The following is a 12785-nucleotide window of genomic DNA, read 5'->3' as shown; positions in this document are numbered from 1 at the left end:
TGAGATAACCAAAACTCACAGAATACTCCAGACAGGACTTGACTACAATCCTAAATTTTTTTTTGTGTCCTCATAAGGTTACTAGTATCCCCCATCATCAGCAAAAAACCTAGAAATCTATGTCCACATTTCCCCAAAATGAATTATGAATGTTTGTCTTTGTTTAGTGTGTTGGTTACAATTTTTTATGGATAACGGTCAGGAAAAATGCTAAACAAAGGAGAATAGATTCTTGTTTTGAAAGAAAAATAGGGAACTACTGTGGGATAATGCTTTTGTAAATTATAAGATTTGTCACTCATATTGGTTTAATAAAATGCTGATTGGCCAGTAGCTAGGCAGGAAGTATAGGTGGGGCTATCAGACTAAGAGAATTCTGGGAAGAAGAAAGGCAGAGAGCCATCACTGGTTAGATGCAGAGAAAGCAAAATGAGACTACCTCACCGAGAAAAGGTATCAAGCCACATGGCTTGATGTGGGAGTGATTTCTTACTAATAAAGAAACTGCCTAGGCCCATTTGATAGGCCAACCCTTAGGTAGGCGGAGTAAACAGAAGAGATTTCTGGGAGAAAGAAGCTGAGTCGAGGAGTCGCCATGATTCTCCCGCTCCAGACAGACGCAGGTTAAGATCCTCCCTGGTAAGCCAGCTCGTGGGCTACATAGTATATTAGAAATGGGTTAGAACATTATGTAAGAGCTAGCCAATAAGAAACTGGAACTAGCCGGGCCAGGCAGTGTTTGAAAGAATACAGTTTCCGTGTAATTATTTCTGGGCATAAGCTAGCCATGCGGGTGGCTGGGTGCCGGGGACGCAGCCCTGCCGCTCCTAATTCCAACAATGGCTAAACATGGATAAGAATTATAAGTTAATTTAAATTGTAAGAGCTAGTTTATAATAAGCTTAAGCTAATAGGCCAAACAATTTATAATTAATATAAGCCTACATGTGCTTCTTTGGAACTGAATGGCTGTGGGACCAGGTAGAGCAGAAACTTCTGTCTGCAGGGAAACAATATTTTAAAATTCCTTTCAAATTATAAACAATAAAAATGACTTTACAAAACATATCAGGCTGGGTGGTGGTAGTACATGCCTTTAATTCCAGCACTCAGGAGGCAAAGGCAGGTGGATCTCTGTGAATTCAAGGCCAACCTGGTCTATAGAGCAAGTTTCAGGTTAGGCTCTAAAGCTACAGAGAAACCTTGTCTTGAAAAACCAAAAAAAAAAAAAAAAAAAAAAAAAAACAAACCAATCAAACAAACAAAAAAAAAAAGCAAAAAAAAAAAAAAAAAAAAAAACTCCAAAAATCAGGACAACCACAAAAAAATGCCAGTTTATATTTCTGTCACTGGTCTCTTAAACTATCCCGTCTTTAATTATTCCCCTCCTTCGTCTTCTTTCTTGCATTTTGATGCCTGGGTCTTGCTGCATCATTCTGTAGCCCAGGTTGTCTCTTGATTTCTTGCACCTTTTATCTCGGCCTCCCAAGTGTTGGAATTTCTAGTGTGTACCACTGCACTTGGCTTTCTACCTGTCTCTAAACAGTTTATCAGGAAACTTGTTAGCCCTTAACCACACAGGTCTTTCACGTCTTTGTCAGTGTTGCTTTCTGTGCTTATCTCTAGTAAGCCTTTAATGTGCTTCTGTAGCTTCAGGATTATGGAAAACGATTCCTCTCACTTCTTTTTTTAACAGTAATATTTAAATCTTGAATTTGTTTTGAAATTACATACTATAGTATTAGATACATGACACGGATTTGTTTTTTTAAATAAGGCACGTCTTAAGTAGACCAGGCTAACCTCAAACTCCCTATGTAGTCAAAACTGATTTTAATCTCTTGATCCTGCTTCTTCCACCTCTGGAGTTCTGGGATACAGATGTGTGCCAACAAGCATGGCTCAAGGGCTCTAGTATCCTTGCCTATGGTTAACCAATGTGTAATTAAAATGCCTTTGCCACCAACATTCCAATAACGAGTCTTCCTTCCTTCCCACAAAGTCGAGTGTTGAAACACATTACTTTCCTATTACCAAGACTGTCACATTTCCCTTTTTCTACAAATTTACCAAAGAGAAAGGTATGCTAAACTTTTAAACTATTATTTCCCTATTGCTCTTATTATTATTTATAATAATATATTATTATCTTATATTATTTTTCTTTTCTATATACGTTTCAATTACATGTGGTGAAGCTTTAAAATAAACATTCATGAAGGTTATTTCTGTTGCGTATTGTCCACTCTTCACCCTATTCAAAAGTTGTTATTATGTAGAATGTCGGCATTCATTTTATAGTTCTAGGTCTCTCCATTTTTACCTTCACTTTTTTGACTCAGATTTTATACATTGTTTTAATTTTGTAAGCTAAATATTTGTATATAAAATGTAAATTTGATTTGACTTTTTTATGGATGATTCGCCCTATTTATATTTATTGTTGTGTTTATTTGGCTTTCTTTCTGAGATTTTTGCTCTGTTTCCTACTTTTCCTCTTCACTGCTATTGAAATGCTTTAGTTTGTTTTGGCACATGATATCTGATTCCTTCCCTTTGTGCTTACTTCTCCTTTCTGGCTCAAAAGGTAATTAGTGCTTTTTAACCCTGTTAATGATCTCCCCTGCATCTTTCAAATACTTGACAAGCTGTCTTCTCCAGTCCATCAGCACTGGGAATCAAGCCAAGTTTCTTGCCCTGGTTCTCAAATCAGGGATTTCTGCGTTATCACTCCTGCCTTCTGTACACACGGTTTGGCAATTTCTGCCAAGTTTGACACAGTCTTATATGCTTAAATTATTCTGATTTTACATTTGTCCTGTTTCTTTTTTGAGACTGGGTTTCTCTGTAGCTTTGGAGCCTGTCCTGGAACTAGTTCTTGTAGAACAGGCTGGCCCCGGACACATAGAGATCTACCTGCCTCTGCCTCCTGAGTGCTAGGATCATAGGCCTGCATCACCAATGCCTGGCTTCGTGATGTTTCTTAAAGACTTCAGAATTACACTGTGTGAATACACTATTTGGACTTGAGTGATCATGAAGAATCTCTTCAGAGCATACCTTCTCCAACTTTATTTTGTCTTCTCTTTCAATTGGTTGGGTAGTGTCTGATAATAGATTTTTTTTTTTCAAAGTTTATGAGCATTAAAATTCTTGATTCCCTTCTTAGTGAGACTCTCTTTACTTTTCCAACAATGGCGTTATGGGAACAGCACCTTCTGGGCGGCAGTCTTTTCTAGTTAACGCATAGCGCTCCTCACAGCAGTTGTAAGGAGTCACTTTGCAATTGATTCTTCTTCCCAGCCATAGTTGCTTCTGCTTAGATAGTGTCTTTTTTTTTTAATCAGAAAGCTTTGAATTTTTAAAAACTATTTCTTTAACTTTTTTTCTTTGTGGTTTTATATGAATTTTTCATGAAGGGTTCTGTCTTTGTGGTTTTATTAGTCTCATTATGAACACTATTTTACATACATTATTGTGTATGTTTTCTAACACATTTATATAGAATTTCCTGTAGGCCATACATCTTTGGAGTGGGTTTTCTAGTCAGTACAGTGTGTGCAAGTTTCATTTTACAACATAATGTCAATGCTTTTACAACAATGTTTTTATATTTATATAATACCAGATATACGATGTCGATTAGTTTCCAAAGTACTTACTGCTTTCCATGTGGGACTAATTATATATTTCTTGATGATGGACAGATCTCATATAGGCAGAGATTCAGTATAACCACTCGTTCTTACAAAATTACTGTAATCCTGACAGAAACAAATGTCAGGGCTGCTGCTGGACTGTCGAGCTCGAGCGCACAGCACCACAGCCTGTGACACATGCCGCAGTTCTTCGAAAGGCGCGTCCATCTCTAATTGCTCATGTCTTTACAGAATCATTTGTCGGCAGTCACAGAAGGACAGCGGCCTTTGCCTCCCTTTACCATCTGCAATGCACTTCCATGCTCAAAGTTTTCCTCTGTGAGAAAGTGCTTGCTTTCAGTATATTTTATATGGCATTACTAATCTCATCATTTAAATATGTACACGCACACTGATTTTCTTTTCCATCATGGTACAGCACTATAAACATTGTGGCTAAAACAACGTCCGTTTGTTATTGCGCAGTGGTAGGGATCAGAATTTACAGTTTCCACAAACACCGCTGCTGAACTGATTGCCTGCAGGGGGCGCAGGTGAGGTTCTCAGGGTTCAGAGGCTTAGACAAAGCTTTCTCTCTCCCTTCAAATCCAGCAATGGCCAGTCCAGTTCTCATGCTCCTGGTTTCCTGCCCTCCCCCTCTGCCCAAGATTTGACATTCTTGTTTTTCCTGACGAATCCAACAACGCAATGAGGAAAACCAGTTTTAGTGTGCTTTTAAATCATGAAAGGATGTTCTGAGAAATTGATATAAGCCAAGCAAAGTCGGCCCCAGAACAGGACTCCAGCATGTGAACTGATTAACAAGCCTCCTAAAGTAGCCGGATGCATGCTTTAATAGCAGAACAGCTACTCTTCTCTCAGAACTCTGGTTGCTGATCCCAATCCTGGAGTCACTGATGTCGGAGGAACATAGGAATTTGCCTCTTTAGAACGAAAGGTGATGCTGTTGCTCATGGTCCAGGAACCAGGCTTTGAGAACCGTGAAGTAGGAAGCTAATGTCATATGTTGCTGTCCTATTCTGCTGCCAGCTTCACTTGGCCTTTCTCAGTGCTTAGAGATGTCAAAGCCCCCAGAAAGCGTCTTCCTTTACACAACTCAGACGGTTTAAGTTGGAGGGCTTTGGACTCTTTGGCTGTTGTTGTTGCGGTCTTGTATTTGTTTTGTTGTTTATCTGACCGCTCAGATAAATGTTCCAGTTTCACTGATGGAGCTATGAGGTTCATGTGTAGCTTTTTCTTTTTAATTTAGAAACTATGTTAAGATATTTAGCTGTAGATCAAATACACACTTAAAATTTTTTTTCTCAGCTTTTAGAGGAGGAAGGTAGCGGACATGCTTGCAACAGTCATTCTCACATGTTTCAACTGTTTAAAACCTAAAATTTTCTTTTCGATGTCTCCATGAACTAGATAGTGCGAAGTAAGTGCATAGCAAGTAAAACAGTGAAGGTATTTGGTGATTCTAAAAGTTTATGATGATGTTTTAGTTAAAGAACATTTTACAGTTTACAAATCATAGAACAGAAAACAGAGTAAACTCCTTCTATGTCTTCATAATGTCTGTTGCTGTCACTCTCTGACACCTGTAGACAATAGGTGTGTAGCAGATCATCACTGCACTATTGAAGGAACCAGTTAATGACATGGCAGAGCAGTGTGGATAACTGGGAGACTGGTTTGTCCAAAATAGACCCAACACAGAACCAAACAACTTAATAAAAGCATAGTTACAACTCTAGACTTTGAAATTTGAAAAGACAAAGATATTACTTTCGCAACTTTTATCATCTTTTGCTTTCTTTTTATTAATCTTTGTTTCTCTCTCTTTCTCTTTGTGTGTGCATGTATATATGTATGTATATAGGCCACAGTGTAAGTTTGGAGGTCAGAAAACAACCCTCCGGAGTTGATTCTCTATTTCTCCTGCCTGTCCTACAGCCTTCCATCTAGGAATAACCGTGGGCTTCTGTCACACACACCATGTGTCCTGGTGTCTATATGGTCCCTTTATGTACATTCATATACTACAAAGGCATTTTACTGTTCATTATACTATAACTTCTAAAAGTTTACTTTTTTTTTCTCAAACCTTTAAGTACTTGAGATTCAAAAGTGACTCATTTTCTGGCTCAAGTGGAAGTAAAAGAGGATGTTTTTTGCTGTTTTGAATAGGAGAAGAAACATGCAGTTAATGTAAAAGATGCTATGTATAAATGCAGCCTCTTAGACACGGAAAGAGCCTGAACTGTTCTCATCTCTGACATCAGCACCATCAATAACAACACATCATGTTGAAGATGGAGGAGTAATTTTAATCATCTAGGAGCGAAGGGAAAACCACTTTCTGAGTCACCTCATGCTTTTGTAGCTGGATGCTCCTGTACTGTAGGCATGACCTATTATACGTATGTTAGAGATGTGCAGCTGTTTTCCATAGTTTGGGGTATTTGCATGCTTTTCACTAATTTAATAAATTCTAGTGACCTATCTGTCTCTATCTTCTATAAAATAACTATTTACAATAGTGCATGGTAAAGGAAGGCATGGTCAAGAATGCCTACAGTCCCTGCTGTTCTGAAAGCTGAGTCATGAGGATTGCTGGAGCCCAGGAGTGAGTCCTAGGTAAGGCAGTGAGAAACCCAATCTCTCAACAGATAGAAAATAAGTCTGTGTCTTCCAGTTGCTAGTCTCACCTTTAGCTCAGCTTTTATGGAATTGCTGGCAATTCAGAGTTCTGGTAGTTAATCAGGACTTCTGTCTTACTGAGCTTGTTTTTTTTAAAAAAATATTTATTTATTTATTATGTATACAACATTCCATCTGTGTGTATGCCTGATGGTCAGAAGAGGGCACCAGACCCCATTACAGATGGTTGTGAGCCACCATGTTGTTGCTGGGAATTGAACTCAGGACCTTTGGAAGAGTAGGCAATGCTCTTAACCTCTGAGCCATCTCTCCAGCTTCCCCCTACTGAACTTTTGAAAATAGTCCATTGCATTATAGAGGGTAGTTGAATAGTTATTATGATAAAATGGTAGTTCAGACTCTCTAACCTTCTTTCATGACCCTTCTTTCCACTTCAAATTTTTTGTCATTTTTAAGATAGAAATGTTTGCATGATCTATTTGTATATTTAAGGAAAGGAAACAGCTCAAATATCAAAGCCACTTAAAAAAGAGAAGCATGTAACCACCACACTTCAAAGCAGTTGTTGTAATCAGAGACCGTGCTTTAGTTTCCAGGCTTCTAAAACCCGAATAATCACATAAAAACTATAGTAATTGCCACACTGTTTGGCCAGTGACTTAGGCGTATTCCTAGCTAGCTCTTACATCTTAAATTAATCCATTTCTATTATTTTATATTTTACCACGAGGCTCATAAGTTGTTACCTCTTGTTTCTTGGGCAGCTACATGGAGTCTCTCTGACTCTGTTTTCATTCCCCTTCAATCTCTGCTTAAATTTCCTGCCTTGCTGTATTCTGCCCTGCCTTAGGCCAAAACAGTTTCTCTATTAACCAATGGTAATAAAACATATTCACAGCATACAGGGGGGAATCCCACATAAAATTGTTAAAAGATTTTGAGGGCAACTCATAGAGATCTAAGTATGTCCTAAATTGCATGTGTCAGAGAACTATGCCCTCAACACTCCAGGGCGACTCATCTGAAAAGGGCAGTACCCATTTGATGTATCACCAGTCAGCCGGTCCTCCTAGTTCCGGATGGTGTTCGCCCTTATCCTTATCCAGGAGGACATGGATGATTTCTCAAGGAGTTATTTCGTGAGACTGTGGAAAGGGAAGCCAAGGCCATGCTTGAGCACCAAGGATGCCATTAGAGTGGAATTGTAGAATCATCTAAAGTATTTCTGTGGAAGTATAAGACACATTGTTATAGCCTAACAGAATTGAATTAAGATAGAAAAATGGTTTTAAATGGAGAATGATATATTTACCTAATAGGCTTAGTCTATTTAGAAGAGGCCATTAATATATATTAGAAAAGAGTAGCATTTTCTGAAATTACAGTGGGGAAGTTTTTCTTCATTTTTCTAAATATTTCTTATTGTCTAATAATAGGTTACTGAGCAAAGATTAAAAATTATCTCTTGCTTTATTTTAAAAAATAAGCTTCTTTTGTCTGTGTAAAATATTGTGGAAGAAAAACCAGGTTGTTCCGAAAACAAAACAACAAAACATTGTTTTAAACAGACTCATCGACACCATGTTTAAGGAAGGGAAGGAAATGTCTGCTCTTTCTAAGGGGGGCAGTTTGGATTGGGTTTACTCATTTTTCCTTTGGCTTTTAATTTGTCTCGTATTTCTCACCCAATTTGCCATTTGGTCTTTATTTATCATTTATTTATTTTGTCATAAATATTTTTTTTACATGAGAAAATCTTGTAAGATTTGTCATTCTTGGTTTTTACTATTTTTTCTCTTTTGGTTCTTTTGTGGGGTGGGGGCCCACCACCCAGCTCCCAAATCAATCACACACAGACAGAGGCTTATTTTTACTCATGAGTGCCCGGCCTTAGCTCCCACATGCTCCCTGACTTCCCTGCCATGATGGACTGGACTCCCCACACTGTGAGCCAAAACAAGCTCTTCCTTCCTTGACTTACAGTTTGTCTTAATTAGGGTTTCTGCTGCTGTGGAGAGACACTATGACCACAACTGTTATAAAGGAAAACATTTTATTGGGGTGGCTCCCTTACTGTTCAGAGCCTGTGGTAGCATGCAGGCAGACATGGTGTTGGAGAGGCAGCTGGGATTCCTACATCTTGATTTACAGGCACAGGAAGTGGTCTGAGACACTGGTAGGTATCTTGAGCATATATGAGACATCAAAGCCTGTTCCCACAGTGACACAATTCTGCTGTGGTATAATCAGTAACACTTCCTTCAACAAATCCACACTTCCTTTGGGGGTCATTTTCTTTCAAACCACCTCACAGTTCCAGGTCATATTCCATCACTGAACAGAAATCAAGGCAGGATCTTGAAGCAAGCTGCAGCACATCTGTAATCAAGGGCAGAAGGATTCCCTCACAGGGAAGCTGAGGAAGCCAGCCAAACTATGTCATACTGGATCCATAGTGAAGTAGTCACTTCGTTTGCTCTCTCAGATTTGCAGCGCTTAGATATATTACATAAGTGATTAAAACAGTTATCATTGTGAAGATGTGTGGTTGCTTGTTGGTTGCAATACTGATGAGAATGTTTGAAGGAGAGATGTACCAAGCATTTTTAAAAAAATTTATTCTTTGTGTCTTTCACATCATGCCTCCCAATCCCACCCATCTTCCTCCCTACTCCAAAATAAAACAAAATAAAATGTAAGAGAAGAGGGAGGGGGAGGAAAGGAAAATCTTGTCACGGAAACTGCATTCTGACACAGTGAGCCACACAGTAAATCCCTTTTTATCCATATGTGTTTATATGCAGTCGTTTATCAAAAAGAATCATTGTCTGTTTCGCGGCCCCTGGTTTCCGCTACACCATCTACACTAGGCCCTCAGTAGGACTCTTCTGGACATCCCATTCTTGCTTTGTGTCGTGGAGACCCTGTAGCCCTGGGTCCACAGGACTCACCTCTCTACCCCTTCCTGTTCCAGCAGATCACAGATGGGGTGGATGTTGGGGTGGGCCAACACATAACCCTGGTCTGGTTGATTAGCCCAAGCATGCCTGCTCTCCCTTGACTTCACCACTAGGGTGGGCTCCTCAGCATTGCCCTGTCTAGTTTAGTTTACACCTTGCAGAGACCAGCAAGGGGCCGGTTCATTTCTCTTGCTTATTCTCCTCATCCTCGGGGTTGGTTCTCCCACATCTACACCTTCACTTCAGAGCCAGCTTTACTGTGCTGCTCAGGGAAAGTTCAGGGACCACTCTCCTGAGTGCTGCAGCTCATGAGGGGCAGGGACAGCTCTCCTGCTCTTATGACCTCTGGGCCAGATCTTCCACCTGCCTCAGGCATTCCCAAACTATGCTGAATTTGCATCCATCCATCCTCCCCTGCCCCACCACTTTGGGCAGAAAAAGCCTTGTCAGTTTTACTGGGGTAGGTAGCAGCAGGAGGAGGCATGGGGGCCAGGATAGCCTGGGGGTTATGTGGGGATGTACACAGTCTTATACAGGTTAATCTGGGACTAGATGCAATTTGCCCAAGGTATTTGATCTTGGGGGGTGAGAAGGCAAGCAGTGGTTTTCCTGACAAATAAAATTTTGTATTTTAAGATTTCTGAGGAATGCTGAGTTTACGTTTCTGTTTACCTGGAAAAAAATTCAGCCTGGTCCATCCTGCTGAACTTTGCATCTTTCAAAAAGAAATCCACTTTAAGTACTCTATAACATTTCTCCTCTCTCAGAACAACTCATGAAGTCCATTGTTCTCTTTGTGGAAGTGACCAAGAGCCTGCATGCTCTCCAGCAAGCCCATTTCTCTAACCCATCTCTTGGCGCCTGCTCACCTTGTAGCTGTGCTCAGAAGTCCACACTCCTCAGAACGCATCCTGTTAGTTCACCTTTTGACTGTGGTCACAGTGCTTGCTGACGTTGGAGCTCCCTCCTTCCTGATTCCTCTGGCACACTCCTCATCCTGCAAACCTCATCTCTCTCTTAACAGGGCTTATTCCCTCCAGCTTCCTTATTGATATTCTTCCTGCATTCCCACAATACTTAGGTCTTAAGACAATTCTCTCTCAAGTTACATCTTAATCTTCCTTCTAAACCCATGCATTTCTCCCACTCACTGAAAACTTTATGACAACAAGGACTATGGCTCATATATTATCTAACTATAACCAAACCAACCCTTTCTGTCATCAACCCAGAATTCAAACTTCTCTGACTGGCTCACAATTTTTAAAATTAGATTTATGTAGATTGATACCGAATTTCCTGAGAAACCGCCACACTGCTTTCCAAAGTGGTTGCACAAGTTTGCATTCCCACCAGCAATGGATGAGGGTACCCCTTTCTCCACAACCTCTCCAGCAAAGGCTATCATTGGTGTTTTTGATTTTAGCCATTCTGACAGGTGTAAGATGATATCTCAAAGTTGTTTTGATTTGCATTTCCCTGATCGCTAAGGAGGTTGAGCATAACCTTAAGTGTCTTTTAGCCATTTGAATTTCTTCTGTTGAGAATTCTCTGTTCAGGTCAGTGCCCCATTTTTTAATAGGGTTAATTAGCATTTTAATGTCCAGTTTCTTGAGTTCTTTATATATTTTGGAGATCAGACCTTCGTCTGTTGCGGGGTTGGTGAAGATCTTCTCCCAGTCAGTGGGTTGCCTTTTTGTCTTAGTGACAGTGTCCTTTGCTTTGCAGAAGCTTCTCAGTTTCAGTAGGTCCCATTTATTCAATGTTGCCCTTAATGTCTGTGCTGCTGGGGTTATACATAGGAAGCGATCGCCTGTGCCCATCTGTTGTAGGGTACTTCCCACTTTCTCTTCTATCAGGTTCAGTGTGTTCAGACTGATATTGAGGTCTTTGATCCATTTGGACTTGAGTTTTGTGCATGGAGGCCTTATCCTTTTTAAAGAATGGATGGCAGATGGGTAGAAAGGAGGTGGGGAGAGGGAACTGGAGGAGAGGAGGCAGGAGAAACTGTGGCTGATATGTAAAATAAATAAAATAATTTAATAAAAAGAAAACTCTGTAGCAAAGTAAAAACAAAAGATTTATGTGAATTCAAGGAATGCCCATAAATTGCCACTGGTTGATGTTTCTTAATATTCTTTTCATCCATCAGTTACAATTTGCTTTTCTTATTTTAGAGTGTGTCTGGGTGTTCTTCTCCAGCATGCCCCATGGCTAGGCATTCGGGATTATGTTATCATTTATCATATCCCTGTGACCTGTATATTTTTTCTAGATTATTACTTGAATTAAAAAAACTTGTTCAACTTTGTTTTTGGCAAGAATTTCCTACATGGTACATGGTACAAGACCATTAAGGAGCAACAGTTTCTGGCTTATTTCTTTTTGTGGTCTGAGTAGCCACTAATGAATGTAGCCTAGATTTATTGCTTCATTGGGGGAGGTGGAACAGTGATGGTTTAATTTTAATATTTTGTTAGTTAGCTAGACAGGTATGGAGAAACTTCTTCATAGCTTTTATAGTATAGTAGGGTGAAAGAATGAATCCTCCACTTTATTCTCACCATTTTTGAAAACAATCAGCTGGTTCCTTAACAAACACAAAACAAAACAAGAAAGCATTTTATCTTTGAAAGCTAATGTTTGGCACAATGTCTAACACACACACACACACACACACACACACACACACACACCCAGCAAGGTTATCACATCACGTTTCATGAATGATTAGAGTCAATACATTAAGAAATGGAATAATAAGCCTGGCAGTGGCAGCGTATGCTCCTCATCCCAGCACTTGGGAGGCAAAGGCAAGCAGATACTACTGAGTTTGAGGCCAGCCTCGTCTATAGAGTTAGTTTCAGAACAGTCAAGGCTTCACAGAGAAACCCTGTCTAGAAAAGCCAAAAGAAAACAATGCAATGGAGTAATATATAAGAGAATGAATTAACATCAATTGTATACAACCCTGTATATATAATACACACAGCTAAAGAGATGGATCCCTTGTAGTTAGGATTAAGAAGTCATCAGCAGGAAGTCATCTGCTACACCACTCTAGACCTCAGTCCCTGACAAGATGTGCTGTGCGCAGTCTCATGCAGGATAGGTAGGCAGCACCAGGTTGTGTGTTAGTTGGTTCTACACATATTTTTTGGTCACACTCTGCACTATCCTATCAAACAGGACATGTCTTAGATACCTCATGGATTGCCTTGAATGTTTTTTCATATGTTAACATAGGTCATCACCCCACCATGTGTAATTTTAGAACATCATTGACATCTTAAAAGGAAATACTCTCCACTGTCCCCACACATTGAGCACTGAAACCTGCAAGACCCCCTCTGCCTCCCAAACCCACTGAACCCATCACCCTCCCACTGGCCAAATATCCGGCTCAAGAGCAGCAGATCTTAGAGACATAAGCACTGCCTGTACCAACTGGAAGAGGTGAGTACGTAGTCTCCCAGCTAAACTGCCCCAATCCCTTGGCCCTAAGCCCCAGAGTACATCC

At 40.0% G+C, this 12785-nt stretch overlaps 1 pseudogene; it reads right to left on the bottom strand.

The window, feature by feature from the left end:
- Positions 1–3866, bottom strand: part of LOC126513761 (protein SET-like) — a 34558-nt pseudogene extending 30692 nt beyond the window's left edge.
- Positions 3867–12785: the final 8919 nt, after the last annotated feature.

This window comes from Alexandromys fortis, unplaced genomic scaffold (assembly GCF_014885135.2).
Source record: "Alexandromys fortis isolate MF-2015 unplaced genomic scaffold, M_Fortis_MF-2015_v1.1 scaffold_110, whole genome shotgun sequence".
In the NCBI taxonomy this organism is placed as follows: Eukaryota; Metazoa; Chordata; class Mammalia; order Rodentia; family Cricetidae; genus Alexandromys; species Alexandromys fortis.
Note: the sequence above shows the minus strand (reverse complement) of the source record. Positions and strands in the feature narration are given on the sequence as shown.